Genomic DNA, 13,088 nt, shown 5'->3' on the forward strand with positions numbered 1-13,088 from the left:
GTGGTAGTGTCTAAATTTACCAAATCAGGAAAGTTCCTCATCGCCCAAGTTTCAATTGGACCGAAACTGGGAATCATGCAAGTTGAATAGTATGATGAATGAGAACTTTCAAGCATTGGAAAATCAAGACTAATTACTTGTTCACATGGATGTGTGAGTCAAGTGAAGGACTAAAGGGATCGAGTACACATTCTTGTGCACTGGTCATGTCCACCACAAAGCTCGTTAAGACTATTTGATTTACTAAAGTTTAGTAAATATGGTTATACTTACAAGTTTAAGTATAATTCTGAAACATTGGAAAAGTCTCAATGTATGGCAGAACGAATGGGAAGAATCAAATTAGGCAGAAAGATAAAAGTTTCTCAAATCTGAAAAGATGGGAGAGTACTTTAGTATCATGTTTGTGATCATCTTAATGATTTAGAAATCATATCACAATTAGTCCTCTAAAGGTCATCTTAGTGCATTCTTATGACTAAGAAGAGGAGTCATGAATTGTTGAAATGGTTAGATCAGGAAGATGAGTCATACTTCGCTCCAAAACAATTCTTAGAGTCATACTCCAAGATTGTAACTTGAGTGACATATCTTAAAGAAAGGTTTAAAACACTTGTCAAATGTAAGAGTAAAAGTGTCTTATTCTTGTACATTTGAAATTGGTAAGTTGTGATGTTTTGGATAAAACAAAGACCAACTAAGGCCAATTGTGTGAAGTGTTTGTCTTGATAAAGAATCCGCACTATCTCTTGAATATTTGGCAAGATAGTCTTATATGTTAAGAGGATAGTGGGAGTCTTAAAGATCCTAAAAAGAATTTCAAGAACTAATCAAGAATAAAACCTGAGGTTCTTCGCTAGCACACGACTTGAGGTTTATAACCTATCGTGTTGACATATTCTGTGCCCATTCCAGTTAAAGTTGGCTTTGCATAGGAGTTCTGGAAATTCTCAATTGGTTGCATAACAACTTGGAAGCATTGGCAGGCCCTGTACTGCCAGGTGGCAAGAAGTTAAGATTGCATAAGTTCAGTCCATATGAGTTTGGATTTGTCATTATCCTTGTCTTGTGACTATGGTTTTGATGATTCACATGGATAAGAACACATACACCATAAAATCTAAGGGTCATAAGGTTTCTCTCCGATTCATGAAAATGATGGTGAGGAAACACTTCCACCAAGTAGATTTGAAGCAGATGGCAAAAGGTCTAAACAATTGAGACTATGATTACGGCATCCCTTTTCATAGTTCTGAAATTGTTTAGACACACATGCATGTTATCTAAGGAAAGGTGTATGATTTTGATAAAGTTTTATCAAAGCATCTCGTATCAGAAATCTGAACTTTGGTAAGAAAGTCAATAAAATATTGATTTCTAGAAGTCCAGCTGATTTCTGAGTACATGTCAAAGCTAGTGGGAGCATAAGTGTTATGCTAATAATCATCATGTTAGTGGGAGCATGATAATTATTGTTAGTGTTGCAAGTTAGCAATGTTAATTATAGAAAACAAAAGTTTCAATTCGTGAGGTTGCAGGGATTGAAAAAGTTGTTTTGCTATAATTAAGGGAGAGGATATACTTCATTTCAGTTCTAAAGGCTTAGATTGAGACCTTAATCATCTTTAGTCAAGAATATATATATGAATTTCATGTTGGATTGGTTCAACTTAAGGAAATTCTATATATTGCGTTCTCAAAATTCGATTATGATTACGGCATCCCTCTTTATAGTCAAATTTTGAAAACATGGCAAATAAAAATATTGTAGCAAAAGACTGGTCTAGAATCATGTCTTTATGTGAGACATCATGAATCGTGTACCATTTGCTTTGGGTACAGGATCGATTGCATGTGCTATAATATTTGTCATTTCTAAATTTTTCCAAATGCCCAGAGGCATTAAGAAGGGAAAAGGTCTAGAATTGGATATGACTAAAATGATTAAGCAATTGTCGAGGACAATCTGAGGTTTACCAAAGATTGGTTGCTCAAGGACAGTTGGAAGTATAGTGCTAATTTTGGAAGGACCATATTGACATATTCTGAAAAGAGGCATCTCTTATTCAGAAGTGATAGTCAAAATGAGAATATGGAGTTGTCTCCATAGGTGGAAGTTATCTGTGTAAGATTAGAAAACTTAATGCAAGAAGCATGTCCAAAGCAATGTACTTTGAATATGAGACTTAGTTTCCATGGAGTTGATCTCCATTGGAATACCTTATAATGACTGTTGACAAGTCTTTGTGACTTTGTACATATTCATTACAGGAGGGTCAGTGCATATAAGTTTAAAATCTAAACAGATTTCGATAAATGATAGGAATTTGAAATTCTCACATTTTTCGATAAGGATTTGGGAGTGTGAAATTAGAATCATTGAAGTTATGTTCAATTGGTTTATTTCACAAAGTAAGGATCATAGACAAACATAGAGTGCATACTTGGTGTATGGCAAAGCTATTGTTTGAGAAAAACATAGTGTACATGCTTGGAGCATGGGACAACTAGTGTTTTTAATTCAAGTATAAAGTTGATAAAACCGAAACAATGAATAATGAGTAATCAGTATGGTGATAAATAAAAGTGTTTATTTATATTCATAGGGTTTGATACCATATTTGATTCATTTATTCTTGTGTTTCACTTTGCATGTTTTGACTTCCAGAATAACTAAGTCGCTCTTCCTGAATGATTAAGTTATTCAAACCATCCACAGTCGGTCATATGTTGGAAGTAGATATGAATCAAGATTGTCATGGGTTGGTTTGTAGAGGTCCAAGTTGGTGGACAAAGTGGTGCTACAACACTCATGAGTGCTCATAAGTTCTGAGTATTGGATTCAACCCGCGCTCATTTGAATCACTTCATGGATTTTATCACGAGTGATCATGAGACGATAATATCTTATATTCTTCAAACCTAGAGATATGAGTTGTTACTATGAGTTGGTTATACATTGATTGCACGAAAACACATTTGGTAACTCGATGTTATAAAACGTGCCTTTGTGTATGATTCAACAAGTAGTAGAACAAGCCATATGAGTCGAAGTTTATCCATTCCTTTTACCTTCGGGATAAAAGCGATATCTGTGGGCCCCTCGATGATTTAGCGATGACACATGTGAGTGCTTGGCCAAGCCAGGACTGATTTGATTTGTTCAATCAGTCAGTCATCATAAATTGAAAATCGGGAAACAACAAATGGACAGAGAGAATGATTATAATCCATGTCTTAGTCCATATGATATCTAGAATGGAGGAATATATGATCCCTTATCTAATGGACAAGTCATTGACAAGGTCAGAGTTCGACAGCGGCTTTAAGAGCTACGATTGCCAGTTAGGTTTTGAAGTCATACTCAATAATAGTTTTAGACTTATCCAAGTGGGAGACTGTTGGATTAATGTCTAAGTCCATAACTATATTTGGTATGTACTTGACCCGACCCGGCATGGTCCATTTGGGTTGCACTTCACCGGCACAATTTATATGGATAGTCTTTTGAGAATAGTATATTTATGATTTATATTAATATATTATAAGTTCTAATATATTAATATGGAATCATATTATTTAATTAGTATTGATCAAGAATTAATTTAGAATTAATTAAGTGATCAAAAAGAACTAATTAAATATGGACTCTTATATATATGGAATGGGCCAAGTTCATTTAGGTTGGGCTAAGCTTTCATGGATGGTCCATGGAGCTTTTAACCCATGGATCCTATGTAAATGAAAGGTCATGGGTATTAGGGTTTACATGGATGTAACCCTAATCCTCCATAATATATAAAGGGGTCCTTGGCTCACAAAATAGGCACAAGTGTGTGAAAATAAGAGTGGGCCGATTTTAGTGTGCATACATATTCTCTCAAGTTCTTCCAAGGTGTTTTGGTGATTTGTGATTCCATTTGAGGCTTCCACACTATTGGGGTTAAGCTCTTAAAGCTTGAAGACATCAAGCTACATCAAAAGGTATGTCATCTAACTAGAACTTTGTAGTATAGGTGCTTCATAATATGCTAGTTAGGATGAAACCTTGAAATAGTTAATATTTGCATGTATAATAGAGAAAACATAGATCCAAGGCTTATAGGGTTGCATGTACACCATAGGAGTGTTAGAATGCTCAAAATCCAACAAAACCATTGTCTGTTTACACACAAAAGCCTTAGAGGCCACAAGCTAAGAACATCAAAACAAAGGCCTCAAAGGCCGTAAAACGATTAAAAGACAACAAGACAAAAGCTTCAACAAGATTTTTTCACACCCCAGAAGGGTAGCTCTGAACAACTTCATACAACACCACCGGCACCATCGACAGCAACAGGACCATCGCCATCACCAATTTCACCACCACCGCCAACTCCACCAGCCCCATCACTCGCCCCTGCACCACCTGCCCCTGCACCACCCGCACCCAACATCTCCACACCCTCTTCACCCTCATTAAACGCACATAATGCTCTTACCCCATCCACATCCAAGTGACCCAACCAGAGCAAACCAACAAAGTCCATAGTCGCGAAAGCCAACAAAGCGTCATCCAAGGCTGAAGTATGACTGGACCGCGAATCACTTGCCTAAGGATCGTAAGTCCCAGCGTCGACCTGAGTTTTCAAGTTGGCCCAACCTGATTCCTCCCCAGAAACAAAGGCAGCATGACGAATACGGCTAATACCACCGGTGAACTCGGGATGCTCAAGAAGCTTGTCCATCACACGTACAAACCCAACCTGAAGGAGCCAACTACGGTCCGCCCTCAGCACCTCCAGTTCACGCTCGCGATCGGCAAGGTCCCGCTCCAGGCTTTCATTCTGAATCATCAAACCATCATTTGCTTGGGTCAGAGACTCCACTTGACCCTCCAAGACACTACGCACATCCTCCAATACCAATCTCCACGACACCAAAGACCTGTTCTCCTCCTCTAACTGACCAACGGAGGTGCTTAAGTCGGTCACCTTCGCCCTCAAAACAGCTTCACTCTCAACAAGGGAAGAATGCACATGCTCCAACTCATCAAACCGTTGCACACGATGGGATCCAGCAGCCATATATATCATGGCTTGTGCAGCGGCATATGCAAGATTATGAGCCAAGACAACATTGCTCATCGAATCCATATCGTCCACGGTGGCAGGAGGAAGAGCATGACGAGTAAAATCCAAGGCAACGGAACGAACGGACAAACGAGAATCAGAACGTAAGCCTCACCCTGGAACAAACACAGACGCGCTGCGCAACGCCTCCACCACAGAGGGCCCTTGAAACAACCGCTCAGGGCTACCCCTCGAAGACTGAGGGCTGACACCAACGCCTAAAGAAACCGGTACAATGGGCTGATGAGACGCCCCTTCAATACCCTCAGACTGTTGAACGTCATCATCGGGTATCACCAACACATCCCATGGGCTGGACGGTGCAGACGACAATAGGCACATAAGACCGCGGCGCTGCATCACACGTCGTCCGATGGGTCCCGAGCTACCCTCAGGAGCCGGACCAGTCATCGCCTGCACATCTTTCCTTTTTTCCGCAACCCGATGATCGCCAGCCATAATCCTAGTCTTGTTTTCCACTGCACCGTCGGTCGCCGGCCCAGTAGGAGTACGGGAGGCAGTCGGCGGGGTCATGACGGTATAAGAACCCGGCTGACTTCCCGACGCGGTAGAACTCCCCACGGGTTGTGGGGGCACCCGAGCAGCAACAACAGTTAAGCGACGGGGAGGAGGCAAAGTCTCGTACAAAGGCACTACGCGATGCTCCAGCTTGCCCTGGTAACGACCTCGCAGTACAGAATCCATAGAGACAGAGCATTCAACGCCTGCCCAAAAAACGTAGAAGACAACCGTGAAAAAGCGAAAGTGAACGAGCTCTCTTTATATATATATATATATATATATATATATATATATATATATATATATATATATATATATATATATATATATATATATATATATATATATAAGGGGGGGGGGAAGGGGGGAGAAGAGAGAAAGCAAAGGGAAAAGCAAGAGCGACTCACCGTTAGAAACAATGAAGAACACAGACATCTCCCCCCCGAGAGCGCTAACTAGGGCTCATCCCGACACCGGCAAGTATAACCTCCGACATCACATCAACGTCCACCTGGAGAGTGCGCAAGAGATCTGCAGTCACCTGGTTGTGGGGAAACAGTTTAGGGATGGTGTCGGAAAGCGTAGTCGCCCGAGGGTACTCACGGCCGAGCAGCTCCTGGTTGACCCACAACCACTTATCCTGCCAGTTCTTGGGAGGCTTACTGTCAACGACGAGATTATGGCCTCCCCGGAGGGCAGAGAAGGTATACTTGTCGTTGGCGGCGGCAAACCGAAAGAAGAACTTGAAGACGAAGTAGTCTTGACAAATCATCTCGAAGGCCACTATCTTATGAACTGCACCGGGGGTTAGCATCTGAACACTACACCTGTTACGCCAGAGTATTTCTTCTTGAAAGTCAGTTAACGGAGGGTGAAGACCGGCTTCGAAGGTTTTCAGGTAAACACCCACCTTCCCAGGCGGAGACCGAGTGATCAAAGAACCAGACACTGGAAACTCCACCCCATCAGGCGGAGTGAGGCCGTAAGCCTCCTGAAGGGTGTCGAATTCGGAGGAATTAGGGATTAAGCTCTGAGCAGACGCCATGACAATGAACAAGAAGAAGAGAAGAAAAGAGGGAATAACGAGGCAGGGAAGGAACTGAAAAAGAAAACTGTTCGAGAGCAATAAAAGGAAAAGAAAGCAGGATTTACAAAATCCCTGACACGGCTGACGTAACCGCCGCGCACATAGTAATGTCACGTCACTGGAAACGAAGCGTTGACCGAGTAAAAGCATGACGTGTGCACCAACAGTTAAGTCCAGAACGTCATAGCTAGCTAGCATACGCTATGACTACTGGACTGGGGGACTTGATGACGCGCCCCTCAGAGCGGGCCAGAGACAGGCGAACCCTAGCAAGGCGCTACCAGCAGGGAATCGATCGGGCGACCCGGACATCCCAAACGATCCCGGATTTCTACGTGGCGATCGCGTAGGAAGCTCGCCCTCGCCAAGCATTGTCCTATGACTACAGTCCAAGGATAACGGCTCCAGGCGACAAGACGCCAGACCAGAGCATAATCGCCTGGACCAATCGTTGGACCTGACACGAACGTGGAGCATGTTTCTCCAATAAGAGCCTCGGATCCTTTCGGGATCGCAATCCCTGTCCCTCGTAAGGTCCGAGGAAGATCTTCAGTATAAAAGGCATATCACCTGGCCTTGAGAAGGTAAGCTCTTTCCACTCCAACTTCCATTCTCGATACGCCCATTCTAATTTCACCGACTAACTTGACCGTCGGAGCGTTCTTCTGGGACCTCCTCTCGGACGACGGCTGACGCCTTCCTTTTCTCTGTGACCTCTCAGGTTCCAGCCGGACGCCGTTCATCCATAGATCAGGTGGTTCGGAGCCAGGTCGCATCAATTATGATACGATATTATATGCTAGTGGTAGGGGTGAAATAGTCCCTGTGTCCGGTTGAGACAGACTGGAGGGTAGGTCGGCACCCCAGAATGGCCTGACATGGGTAGGTTAGCACCCCATAATGGCTTGACATGGGTAGGTCAGCACCCCAGAATGGCTTGACATGGGTAGGTCGGGCACCCCAGAACTGCCCGACAATATATATGATGTTAGTATGTGGTATGGTGAGGGAACTCACTAAGCTTTGTTCTTACAGTTTCAGTTTTGGTTTCAGGTACCTCTTCATCCAAGGGGAAGGAGCCGACGGTGTAGCAGCGCATCATACGCACACATGATTTTCGCATTAAGTTTTCTGGTATTGTACTCTGATTTTTATTACTATTGATTATATGGTTTTGAGACATGTTGTTACAGTTTTATAAACTGATATGACATTGACAATGTTTTTGGTAAACTATTTTATAGGTTACTTAATTAAAAATGAAATTTTTGGTCTTGAAAATTGGGACGTTACACAGCTTTACTCTTTTGCATGACTTAATGGGACCCAATACCCGTTTTTATCCATCTAAGTTCATAATATTAACACCAACTCTTGCATGGTTCATCAAAACCCATCAATATGACATTTTTATGCACTAACAACAACATAAATGATATGATCTAACATTCTAAGCTCCTGAAGTAACTCATACTCACAAGGATGACTCAATGGACTATAAAATGCTCAAACAAAGCCCTAAACTAGATCTAACACCTAGAGTTATCAAGATAGAATCTTTATACCTTCAGATGCTAGAAAAATTGATGAAGACTCTGGATCTAGAAGCTCCACTCAATCCAATGCTTGAACACCAAACTCCTTCTTCTTCAAAGTGCACCACCATACACCAAAACACACATAAGGGTCAATCTCTTGAGAAATGGGTTAGGGTTTCGAGATATAGTTTAAAAGAGGCAATGGAGGCTGATAAGGAGAAAGCTTTGGGGTTATAAGGTGTTTAAATACAGTGTAAACTGTAACATCCCGAAATTTTCAGGTATTTCTGAATCCTCTCTTTTATTATTATTTTGTCATTTGTAGTCCCTGGGGTTAGAAGAGTCAAGCCATGAGAAGCCTAAGGGCTAAAGTTGAAACTTTGAGACCAAGAAGAGTACGCTAAACGTACATAAGGCACGCTGGGCGTACTCTTGTGTACGCTGGGCGTACTCACGACATATGGAAACCTTTATTTATAGGGTTTGGGTGCTATATAAACGTCCTTATGAGCTCAAAACCCTTCATCATCTCAGCCTCCATAGATTTGAGCCGTGTTCCACAAACCCTAACCCCATTCTTGAGTGTGTGAGCTAAAAGTGTGTGTTTTGAGTAGTTGGAGAAGAAGGTATTGCATCAAGAAGTTGGAGAAGAAAGACAAGCTTGTAGATCTGAGGTTACTTTGTGCTCTACAAGCTCCAGGAGGTAAAAAGCTCCAACCTTTATTCTTGAATGATGTAGATCTTTCCATATTAGCTTTATAAAACCATTTCTTGTCCTAAAAGTCCCAAGTTGGTGCATGTTATGTTTTGAACGTAATAAGCTGCCCTTTCAGACCCTAGAAAGGGTCCTAAGTGATAAAAATGATGTCCCAATGGCTAAAAGTGTCCCATGCATGTAGTAGAAAGGTCTTAATGGGTTAAGACCATGTATTAAGAGCTTTCTGGACGTCCAAAGTCTTAAAGTTCGAGACTTTATGGTTTTAAGGCACATTTGGTCGTTGGATCTGGAGTTTGGGCTTAAGTACTTAAGCCATTAAGCACTTATTAGAGTTTTGGTAAAAATCGCGTACGCCCCGCTTAATTTCTGTACGCCCAGCGTACCAGAGGAGTACCCCCCACGTACGCCCTCTGTTGGGCTTTTGACGATTTGGGCTTCGGGGTTGGGCCACTTTTGGGCCAGTTTGACATGGGCCTTGTTGGACTTTCTGATAGATGTCTTTTGGGCCCGTTTTGGTGATGGATCTTAAAACGAGACCCAATTAGGGAGTTGGGCCCATTTGGGAAAATTGGGCCAATGATGGGCCTTGGATATGTGGACTTTTGGATCATGGATTTGGTATTGGGCCTTGGCCCAATTAGAGAAAAGGCAATAATGGACAATTACCCTATGTGGGACCCTTGGTCAAGATTGATATCCCAGTTGTTGACTTAGTATTCGTTATTTTGGATAGTTCGGGATTTTCAGTGAGACAGCGGTCGGAAACTTTCAGTCCAGTTCAACACTACTTGTGAGGTGAGTTCTTATCACTATATCAACAGGGTCTAAGGCACCAAGGTCAGCCATTTCTGGATTGTTATCCTGGTTATAGTATGCGTGTATGCAGTTATGATATGTTAGATTGGTATCCTGGTAGATAGGATGTAGTTATGCTATTATGATATGTTAGATCGGTATCCTGGTAGATAGGATGATGCTATGCTTAGTGATATGTATGATCTGTGCTTGTCTGTAGATTGTTATGTGTTATGAGTATGTCGACATATGTGTGTGTGGTTGGGTTGAGGCGATCCTGCTTTGTGCTGAAGGCCAACAGACCTAGGGCGTCCCGGATAGACTGAAGGCCCTGCGAGGCGGTCCAGTCAGGCCTAGGGATGGAAAAAAAGCCCGAACCCGACGAGGAAACCCGAAACCCAATCATTTCGGGTCGGGTAACGGGTCGTTATCGGGTTTTTTATAGGGTTCGGGGCAGGGAGTGGGTTCTCCTCGTCCCGACCCGCCCCGACCCGATTATATATATATATATATATATATATATATATATATATATATATATATATATATATATATATATATATATATATATATATATATATATAGGCTTAGGTTATTCTATTCAAAGTAATTATTGTGTTATTGTATGCATAAATGTGGGCCAATCAATTTTACTTATTTTAAGTAAGTGATTATTACATATTATTGAATTAAATATAATTCAAAAATATCATCTATTCTAACTAGAAGGGTATTTTAGTCAATTAATATAGATTTAATAAAGGAAATTTGCATATTTTAAGGAAAATTGCATATTTTAAGGGAAAATAGATTCTATTAATTTTAAAAATCTGATTGTATGGATGATAATTCTCCTAATTCGTAACATTCTGACGGAATATGTTTATCAATATATTGAAAAATAACAAATATGATTGAACCATACAAGAATACACATTCTGACATAATATATATTTTTATTTAATGAACTTCTTGAAGAATAACAAACTTTTGGATACAAGTTAAAAAAAAATTCATTACATTCTTAGAAAAGAAAAAAATTTATATACTATTCTACGAGAATGTTACACTTATTAATAACATATAAATACAATATATAAATCATTCTACCAGATTATACTATTACATATATTTTTTTTCATTATATTGTATATTATTCTGCTGGAATAATCCATTCTTATTGGAAGATTGGTGGTCATTGTTCATCTTCATCCCATATAATGTTCATCTTCAAGATTCTATTCTGACAGAATCGGAATTCAAGATTCCATTCCAGTAGAATGTTGTAAGTTTCATATGTACCCTGTTTTGCTTTGATATCTCTCGTTTCGTTCCCAGCTAAGAAAACAAAAACATTATTGGTCTTGATTTCATGTGTACCTGCAAATGAGAAATACAACCACTCATTGATATTGCTTAATCTTCTTTCCATGGCAATTTCAAGCAATAATCCTAGGGTTAAATGATCGACCTAACAGTATATCTACGCCTCATCCCTCACCATCATCTAACAGTGATGTATCGATTAAGTCATGTATCAAGTAACACAAATAACGAACTCATAAATTATTTTTGTGTTCTTCAAAAATTTGAACATAAAAAATCATCACAACACTGATAATAAAAGTTGAAAGTCCACTGTCCACACCATGCATGATAAAAGGTTGGATCCACCCATGCTTACAATTTGCATTTTTCTGTAGGAAGTAAGATAATTATAGCATATGTATGATAATAGAACATGAAGGCTACTTAAAAATTACTTCTTCAAATCAACAACAAAGATCATATACACACAAATAAACCATATAGTATTAAGAAATTCTATCAACACCAATGTATATGTAATAAATAAAGAACTACTACTACATAGAAACTCAGATTTGAACTAATTCCTTGTTACAAATTCTAAAACATCAACCCAAAACTCAACTGCTGGTTCGATATAAATCCAGAAATTATCATCAACGGACAATGGTTTTAGTGAATAAATGATCATTCTGGTCAATTTTGGGTACAAGGAGTCAACCAAACAACAACACAGTGCAGTAAAAAGCTTAATCTATGATTTTTAATATGTGTTTAGTAAATAAATCATACCTTAAATCAAGCCTTACGATTTTCGCTTCCTTTCTGTTATGTTTTACACCAAATCATCCCAAATATTATGAGAGTTCGTGATCGATTCTTTCAAATCGACTGAAACGGGTAACCTCCATGACCTAATCAACTCCAACAAAGAAATCAAGAGTAATGACTCATTAACCTAGACAAAAAAAACATCAACTAAACCAAACTATAGCATAATGAGATGATTACCTGTTAGCATCTTTGATATCAGAAATGTAGATGAAAAGGAAACAGAAGAAAATGGAGATACAATGTGATCGAGAGAGTGATTGAATACGAAGGAGGTGAACTTGGCCGGAGAAATAGTTGCGATCAACGGTGGCTACGTGGTTGGAGAACTGGAATGGCTTAACGAGGGGAGGAATACTGTCGCAGCTGATGAAGACGAAGGGTCTCCTCCCAAGCTTAAAATCAAATTAACATCCACGTTACTACCTCTAGAAGTGCCCTCCCCAGGCTGCAATCGAAACTTTCCTCTGTCATCTTCTTTCAATCATCTTCAGATCGATCTAAAGGAATCAAATCACAGATATCTCTTTCTGCTCTCTCGATTTTGCCCTAATTAACTTTTTTTGTATTGAAACAGGCCATCCCAGATTTAATTGCAGGACTCACGAATCTCGAGGCACTTGATGTTTCTGCTAATCTATTTGAAACACTACCAGATGCCATCAGATCGCTAAAGAAGTTGCAGAGGGGGAATAGAAACTGGCTAATCGGAAGCGAAGAGGAAACATGAATTCCAGTTTCAGCAAACCCACCGATCAATTTGAATGATACAAAGGATTGATAAATCTGGAGGTGGATTTTAATAGGGTTAATAAGAAACCGATCCCTAAAATAAAGGGACTATTTATAGAATTGATTTACCAAATTACTAAATTACCCTCATTGATTTATTTAATTATTTAATTTTGATTGGCCCGCATTTATGCATACAATAACACAATAATTACTTTGAATACCTGAACCTAGCTCTCTCTCTCTCTCTTTCTATATATATATATATATATATATATATATATATATATATATATATATATATATATATATCTACGAATCCTTTTGATGTTAATTGCACGCATTTAAAGATAAATTACTTACTGTGGACAATCTTTTTAGTTTTTAAAAATTTGGTGTGAATGATCATTTTTTATGTTTTGACGTATTACACTAAACTTAAATCA

This window comes from Lactuca virosa, chromosome 5, assembly GCF_052849685.1.
Source record: "Lactuca virosa cultivar CGN04683 chromosome 5, Lactuca_virosa_CGN04683_v6, whole genome shotgun sequence".
NCBI lineage: Eukaryota > Viridiplantae > Streptophyta > Magnoliopsida > Asterales > Asteraceae > Lactuca > Lactuca virosa.